Source organism: Delphinapterus leucas, chromosome 12 (genome assembly GCF_059928025.1).
Source record: "Delphinapterus leucas isolate spDelLeu-1000000601 "Yukka" chromosome 12, BTC_Dleu_Yukka2, whole genome shotgun sequence".
Lineage (NCBI taxonomy): Eukaryota > Metazoa > Chordata > Mammalia > Artiodactyla > Monodontidae > Delphinapterus > Delphinapterus leucas.
In genome coordinates, this window is record NC_143140.1 from 94,780,461 (window position 1) to 94,789,607 (window position 9,147).

Genomic DNA, 9,147 nt, shown 5'->3' on the forward strand with positions numbered 1-9,147 from the left:
AGGTACAGGGCAGTGGGACTCCTTGAGTGGGCACGGGTCCTCGGGTGCCAGAAGGGCTGTGCTGGACAGGAAGTGAAGTGTCAGGACAGTGGGGTCATGTCAGAGGATGCAGAATCCACTTAGCGGGGCGCCCCCAGACGTCGGATAGAATAATGGAGCTTAGGCGGTGCCTGAAGCAGACTGAAACACACACTCCAGTGAAAACCTTCAGTTCATAGTTATTATTGTTTTAAAATCTCATGGATCACCTTGGGAGAGGGCTAGAGCATCAGTCCTTTATTCTAAAAAATGATAAAGAATTAAACATTGTGGTGCCTTTTCCGCATTGATGAGGGAAAGTTCTTCTTTGTTAGGAGAGTCTGGTGAATAAACTCAGAGGAGATGATAAAACTAGAAAATCACGATCTGCAACCCCTAATGACTCTAGGTAACGGTCATCAACAGGTGTTAGACCACTAGGGCTGACGGGATCTTTACGGTGTGGGGGGGGCCTCTGGACCCCCTAAGCACTCTGGTTTCACTGGAAGCAAGCCTCACGGTCATTAGGGGCTGGAGGTGGAGGCCGTAGGCCACCCACGGCCTCCGTAACTGAGGCTCCTGCTGCTTTTGGTCAATCTCAGTGTCCATCCACAATCAGCCAAGTCAGAATGGGGACATTTCGCAGGACGAATGACCTGATTCCTCTAACGGGTGAATAACGTCAGAAGGCGGGAGTGAAGGTGTGAGGGTGCTGCAGGACAGGGGGCTTACGAGGCCTAGGACCACCGTGGTGGGGCCTCCTTTGAACCTGGTTTGAAGGAGCCACTGCCAAGACATTTTGGAGACAACGAAGGAAAAATTCACATGTATTGGATGGTTTTAACTTTATAAGGTAAGATTAATGGTCTGGTGGTTATATTTTTTAAAAAGGTCCTATCAGTTAGATATACAGACTGAAATTAAATGATATGTTGTCTACATTTAATTAAAAATATGCCAGACAACAGGGAGGCAGGTTGAGTAGGAATATGTGTAAAAGAAGATTGGCCAAAAGTTAAAGAGGCTGGGTGAGGGTTCATTATCCTGCTTCATCCATTTTTGCATATATTTGAAAATCTCCATAAATAAAAGTTTTAAGAGATGTTGGGCTTATACTTAATTCTAGCTTTATTGTGACGGTCACAAAATGAATTTGGAAAGCGTACAAAATGCTAACGTTTTAGTTACTATTGATCATTTTCGTTGAACGTGAAAGTCCCAGGCCCCCTAGAGGACAGTGACTGTTTGGAAGGTGTTTTTGTCGTGTATTGATTCCTCTAAATCCCTGCCCTTGTCCACAAGGCCTGTCCTCTGAATCAGTCCTATTATGGTGACACATCGTTAACTTCAGCAACTCTTTTTAAAGTAGTTTCAGTTAATGGATTGATGGCTTTATTTTTTACAAGGAAGCCGTGAAAATTGTTGTAGCTGATTGTAAACTTCCTTATAAAACGAGCGCTTTAAAAATTCCTTGTTTTAAGTACGTTTTCTTCCATCATTTTATGCCCGTATGTTTCCTTCAGTACCAGTATTATTGCGGTGAGCAGAAGGAAACCAATTAACCCTCATGATTAAGAGTTTGGGTTAGAGCGGGTCCTGGGGACCGTCTTACCACCTCACCCGTAGGTGAAGACACTGAGTATTTGTGGTTAAGTTACTGCCTTTTCTACATGTTCCGAGCTCTGAGGGCATCCTAGTCAACGCGAGGAGCTTTCAGTGGGAGGATATCGGCCCCACCCCTCCCCCTTCCCCCTCCCCCTTCCCCCCTCCCCCTTCCCCTCCACTCACCCCTCCCCTCTCCCCTCTCTGCCCCCAGCACGCGGTGGAGGCTCATCCCTGTTGCTGTGCTTGGTTACATCTTCATCGTCCTGACGGGCCCTCCCGTCCCTGTCAAATTTCCACGGAATCTTCAAATTCAGAAGTTTGAGGGTTTAAAAAAATACTTTACCCATCATGATAAGAATATTTCTTTTGATTGGGGCATTTTGGATTATGTTGTAGAAAATCAGCAGAATCCAAGTTGTTTTTTTTAACTTTAATTGACTTGTTTGTTAAAAGACTTCATATCATTAAATCTGCTGAGAATGCAAGTGAACTGTTTTGTGGCACTGTAGCTCTTGGCTCCCACGTTTTTATTTCCAAAAGTCTAAAGAGAGCTTGCGTTTGTACTGGGCGTGTAGCACAGCACTTCATCTCGATGAGCAATCGAATTCCACACTTAAGCGTTTTGGATTCAGCCTATGAGTAAGATCAGTCTCAGCTGGAGAGTCCGGGTCCTGCCCTAGTTCTCAGGGACTGTCGTCAGTGTTACCCATCTGCGTTTCTCATTTAGTTTGCACCTGCTTGTTTGATAATCAGCTGTGGAAGAACAGATTCCTGGCTTGTGTGAGAGCCTTTGGGATGGCTCATTCGGGTCTCAGACATAAACTTTCTAGAACGAATTCTCGATTGTCCCTCCGATGGCCTTGAACGCCACAAGCCCTGTGCTGCCTCAGAGCCTCAGCACACGCCCTTCTCTGTCCCGATGCTCCCCCCGCCCACCTGGCTCACCTGCCCACCCTCACGGTAAGCATCACGGGCTCAGGAAGGCCTCTCCTGGTGTCCAGTCTAACGAGGACACTCTCTCATGCAGTCTCACCGTATCTGTATTTTTCTTCGAGGTTCTTCATAGTATTTCGTATGATTCTTTTGTTAAATTTGTCTGTGTCGCCAGATCTTGAGGCTGGTCCAGGCAGGCTGACGTCTCTTCTGTTCACCTGAAAACTCCACTGAGGGTGTGGTGCAGACGCCTCTCCAAACATACTCACCACATGAGTGACTAAAAAGATGAAACGCACATTTCTAGCTTGGTCTGTTTCTGGGCAGATGATCCTCAGAGACTGAGATTGTCTTTGCCAATAATTTGCTTAACCCAGGTTCGCCGTGGGAATGAAAATAATTTCATAAGCCCATAGCACACAGGATAACGTCTCTTAAAAAGCCAGTAAGGGAGTAACACCCTACAAACAAATGACAGATTGATCACACGTTGTTCCAGGTAAGGGGGATGAAAGAAAGTGCAGATTGAAGTGAGCCTTTCTAGAAGCTGGCTCTTGGGAGGGGCGACCTCACCAACCACACGCCGATCCAGCCGCCAACGCAAACCCAGAGTCCCCGTGGCTGGATCCAGCCTTCACCTCGGTGGGAGCTAGTGCCCCGAGGTCTTCCGGGGCTGGGTCAGTGAAAGGCCGCCTGCCCAGAAGGGACACACTCGGATGGTCCCAAGTGTCCCCTCCCCAAGGATGCTGCCTCCTCTCTTCTTAGGGAGAAGAGCCCCCCGCAGGGGCCCCTCGGCTGCTGGGTGAGTGACAAGATGATAGGACAGCATCCTGACACAGCTCACCTCATCCTTACGGCCAAACACCTCACTTCTAGAAGCAACTTCATTCTGGGATCAAAACAACTTCACTCTTGAAAACAGTTTCATTTTTGCCATCAGCAAGTGGATTTGAAATCATACCAAACCAGTATACCACGGCTCATCCCAGGGGCCCTGGCGTGTCTCATCCATACCGTGACAGAGAGATTTCCATGGAAACAAGACCCGAGTCACGGGCCGAATATGTGACTCTTGTCACTTTACTTCTCCAGGACAGTTGAAGCTTTGCTCTTTCCTACTGTAAAGTTCTACGTCTAAAAGGGGCTTTGCTAGAATCAAGATTTGGTTTCTCAAATATGAGCCATTTTGAGGAATTGAAAATTGTTATAATACCAAGTATGGATTTTACAGACTGTGGGCAGAGAAAGACTTGGATTTTTTTTAAGGTATTACAAGGATTTAAGGAAGAAGTTGTTTCAGTTTCCATCAGTTTACTTCAAACTGATTCTCTGTATTTTACATTTTCTTCTCCTACTGATGGGTTGTTTTACGTCTTTAAATCAGACTGACGGAGAGGATCTGTCCCTCATCACCTGTGTTCAGGGAAGGACGCTGCTATTCTTCCAGAAATTTCTGCCGAGTCTTCTGCGCGGTGCTCTGTGTACACGTGGCGTGGGCTTGCTTTATACCAGTTTGTTTCGGGAAATGATCTTCTCTTTCATCATGCCTGTAGAAGTGTTTTCCTTTACTGTAGCGAAAGTTCCTAATATTTTCTTGTTTTATGAAAGAATTTAACCCAAATTTTAGATCCGCAGACTCAACGAATCATATAATTGTAAGGCCCCTCTAGGACTAGCCTCCACACCAGCGCATTTGACCGAGGGCAGACAACGAGACTTTAAAAAGATAAACGACTTGCTCAAGGTCACATAACTAGTTGGTAGCAGAATTGGAATTAGCAAAGAGGTTTTGTGCCAGTTCTGAAACAATCTGTGGCTGTTCCTTACCCGGGGATCTTGAAGAACAGGGGAGCCTGCACACAGCTGCAGTCGGGAAGCTTCTAGGAGGCCCTGCTCAGCCTTAGGGGCTGGCCTGACCACGTGGACAGCACGGTCCCTGGGCCAGCCCGGTGTTGTCTGGTGTCTTGTCCCCTCTCAGCCACTGTGAAAATCTACCAGCATCTATTTTTGAGAATCATTTTCCCTTCTTACCTTTCTAAAAATCGAAGTATAGTTGACTAACAATATTATATTAGATACCGTATGATCCAGCAATTCCACTCCTGGGTATGGGGAAAACAAAAACCTCGTTTGAAAACATACCCGCACCCCAATGTTCATAGCGGCATCATTTACAATAGTCAAGACATGGAAGCGGCCTGAGTGTCCATCAGCAGGGGCACGGATAAAGAAGACGTGGCATCTGTCTACATACACAATGGAATGACGCTCAGCCCTCGTTACCGTGATCCACGCACACACACACGCACGTGGAGCTATGAGAGCGGACTTTCCCCGATCACGTCCCTGATCTCAGAGGGTATGGGAGGACATCTGGACGCGCAGGAACCCTTGCGCAGGGTCCCCTCTCGGTCACCACCATACTGTGAAAGCAGAAGGAACCAAGAGCTACATAATAACATGTGTTAGTAACACACAAAAATATTAATAAATCTATTCTTCCAGCTGCTTAAATAAAAACTCCAGTAGGAAATGGACATCATCCCTTGTGTTCTCTCATTAGTTTAGCAGTAAAACAGTATTACTTCCTATTGCTACATAAGTTAATTTAAAAAGAAGCTTGTTGTGTGCCATCCGTGCGTATCATGAGCGATGTGCTTGGAGCTAACCCTCCTGGTGTCGTCAGTGCTACACCAAGCCTCTTTACGCTGAGGTCATCGTAAGAAATGCATTAGCATCCTTTGGCACTTGGTGTCAGGTACCATACGTGTGGTCTTTGCCTTACAACTGAAGCCAGGCAGCTGTGAGCAGAGGTAGATTTGGGTAGGTAGGGAGTGGGTGTCACTTTCCTGGCCCTGAGGACAACGGGGATGCAAGTGCGGAACGAGCCATGAGTGAAAGGGGTGCTCCGGGCAGAGCCCCAGCCACCCGTCCTACACGTAGCAGCTGTGAGGTGACAGACATCGTGTTCCCAAAGACGAGAACCAACTAGTGAAGTGGATTTGCCCGTTAGGCAGAAATTCACAAACGAGAGGAAGAAAGATGTAAACCACCCCAGCGGCAGGTTGCCCGTCGTTCCGAGCTGAGGTGCACAGGGCGACATGGGACACGCAGAGCAGTCGATAGATCGACAGATGGATCACCCACTGGAATTCAGAGCACAGACTAGGAACAGGCTTCCGGAAGGTTCCACACTCACGGGACATGTGGAAAAGTGCCTACAAACCAAGACGGACAACCCGGCTGCCCACCCCACCACCACCCCCGCTCTGTGCCCTTCACTCTGTGGTCACAGGTCCTGGTGTAAATGGCTTTGGTTTGGTGTCTGTTCTCATGGCCACCCCAGGAAGGGTCCCGCTCCTGCCGCTGTCCTGCAGCATGGAAGCACCTGTCTGCTGCCTCGTGCTTGTGGTGGGAAGGCCCACGTGGGCATTGGACGCCGCATGAGCCAGTTCCGGCCAGGAGGACGTGTGTGACCCGGCCTGGCTGCTGGGGAACGGGGTGGAGACCGCGTGGACCTGGTCAGACGCGCCCGGTTTCAGATCCTTGTGGTCTGCTGCCCGAGGGCACCTCCTCAAACACTATGGTTCAGTCCTGCCCGCTTTCAGGTTGAGTTCTTAAGTCTTCTTGGCCTTTGGTTCGCGCCTCTCCGCTCTTCCCTATGGTTTGTCTGTGGAGCAGTCGGGGCCCAGGACCTGGGAGTTTCGCAGCGTCCGCGTGATGCTGACGACGAGTCCTTGCCGCTGCCCAGCGTGTTCCTCTGTCCTCTGTGCATCGCGGAGTGGCAGGTGGACCCCGAGGCTTGGCCAGACTGGGTTCAATCCCGAGGGGGGAGGTGGTGGCTCTGGTGGTGGCGTCAACAGCGAGGATGCAAAACATGCTGATGTGGTGCTGGAACCTCTGAAAGAGCTGCTTTCCCCACGCCTGGTCCTCCAGCAGCACCGTCACCCAGGGACGGCGGGACAACGCGCCACTCTTTCCCGGTTATTGGTCAGCTTCCAAACAAGGAGGTGGCTCCTGGCTTCCTGCAGTGGCCACCAGTGAAGTTTTTTGTTGAGCATCATTGTGATCTTGTGGATAGAAGCGTATCAGTGGGTTTTCATCCACAGCCGTAGTCCTGGTGCCCGAATCATCCATCTCTGCCCAACGGGAGCTGCTCCAAGTCCCGCCCCAGGGGCACTGCCGTCTCGGGGACAACCCTGCTGCTCTTGTGGGCGACCTCACGTCCAGCCACCACCTCCCCACCTGCTCGGGGTCTGCAGGTCACTCACTTTTATAGTAAATATCGTGGGTCTTTGGTTTTACCATCTGGTCGCTTTGTTTCTTAATGTGGAGATTTAGGATGATTCAAAGTCTGTGCCTGTGTATTTATTTTAATGATGTCCAAACTTCCCTGAATCCATCACCCGGTATGGACCTGTCTGTATTTGCTCGCAAGAAGTCATTGGTTGGTTTTAGCTGTATTCTGGGGGGACTGAGGTTTTATACTCAACTTGGCTTTGCGGAGACGTATCCATACCGGTGCAGGTGCCCGGCAAAGGCGCAGTGATGCGTTGGAGGCCGTCTCCTTGGGGCCCTGGTACTCGACGTCCCCTCCTAGGAGGGGATCATCGCTCTAGGTCTGCAAACTCAGGGCTCATCTCAGGAGAAGGATGTGCACCCCCAAAGGTGGTGCCGAGTGCTGACTGCAGCGAAGGGAGGACTGCGATATCTGCTGTGACGTCACACAGCGCTCCGCCCCGCCCCGCCCCCGGGAAGGTGGAGGCTAACTTTCCCTGCTGCACGTGGACCAGGGCGTGACTGAGGCCCACTGACCTTGGTGAGGGAGGTTTCCGAGGCTCAGAAAACGCTGAGACAGCCTGAGAGAGGCACCAGGGGTTGGGGAGAACCTGTAGGGGAGCCAGAGGCCTGGGCTTTCCTTCTGAATGTGGTTCACTTACCTCCGCTTGGCCTCAGGTTTCTTTCTGGAAAATGTGGGATTTGGATTAAAGTTTACTTTTAGCTCTAAAACTTGATGACTGAGTTGATGGCAAAGAATTTTATGCCCCAGATGCTTTGAAAGCTTCCTAGGGAATTGGATACAAATAAGAAAATAGACGATAAAGCAGCTCGACGTTAGGGAAATAACCGTCATTGATCACTGGCTCTGAGCCAGGCACCCCTGTCGTGTTACCGCATCTGGGCCGTTCCGTGAGGCGGAGGCTATAAGTGAGTTCTGGAGACCAACCCCGGTGTCCGGACCCACGGCTCTGCACAGCCCAGGTGCATCCGGAAAGGAAGGATCTCTAGCGGTCAAAAGCCTGAGGATTGTGATAAAAGGGAGTTGCTCTAAAAGGCCAAGGGAAAGACTCTTGTTTGTTTGTGGGATGTGCACAGGCAGGGAGAACACTGAAGCTGTGTTTGGAGAATGAAACTCTGCTCTTGGAATCATCTCAGACGTTGTTTAAAATCTAGTCATCACACTGTGAGATGACATTCTAAACGGTCGTAGGGAGATTCTGGATTCAGGCTTGTTTTTATGGCTTTGTATGTTCCTCATATGGTGTCCCTGGAGCTTTTGGGTGAGACAGTGTAAACCTTAGCATTTTTCGCTTGTTTTTCTTTATGGTTATAACGTAGGCGTTTGAGGACATCAGTAAAACCCTTTGGGGTGTGTGTTCCGGGCAGCTCGTCCTTAGGGTTACATTTTGGCCTGATGTTAAAGGAGCGGCAACATAGTCAGGCAACAGAAAAAGGAAATTATGCCCCGGGGGGTGGGGGTGGGGTGGAGCGGGCGGGACCCGGCTGGCGGACAGACTCCAGGACCAGGCGCCCGCCGTCGGGCCCAGGCCTCTCACCTGCGTCAGAGCCTCGGTCCTGGTGAGTGTCTGAGCTCTCCCCAACCTTCCTCCAGAGTCTGGGAGCCGAAAGGATATAAGAGCTCCTTCTGCCGCAGGGGACATCGCTGGAGTTATATCGGGATTACACCTCCTGAAACAGATTCCGGCGTCCGACAAGGCCTCCATGGACAGACAATGTCTCAGTCAGTCAGTGACTCCCCTGGTAAGCGGGTTAGAACCCAGGCACCCACGCCTCCCTGCGTCCATCAGAGGAGGCCATCTCGGCGGCTGTGCCGTGGTCGAAGGCCCCCATCACTGAGCCCACCTCTCCCTCGCTGCTGAAGCCGCCGTGACTGGTGTCCACCCCCATCCGCCCTACTGAAGGGACTCAGGGTGTTCATTATGCTAGCAGAGGACCTCCCAGGACATATCCAGTGCGTCACTTGCCATCAGGACCTAAGTGGCCCCACGGTGACACACTGCGTCACTCGTTCCTCCTCAGACCTCTCTCTCCAGCCCCAGTGATTTCATCCACTCCCTCCTTGTTTAATATACATTTTGGAAATAACTCTACGGGAGCAATGTCTAGAGTGTGCTAGGAGGGCTGTAGGCTTGGGACAGAGTGAGCAGCTGGGGGATGGTCGGGGGCCGTTGCATCAGCCTGGGTGGTGGACGAACTAGTCCCTTAGCAGGTGTGGAGAAGGGGGACCAATCAAGATGCTTCAGAAGTCGAGGCTGAGTCAACAAGCGCGTGCGGCCGAGGAATGACTCC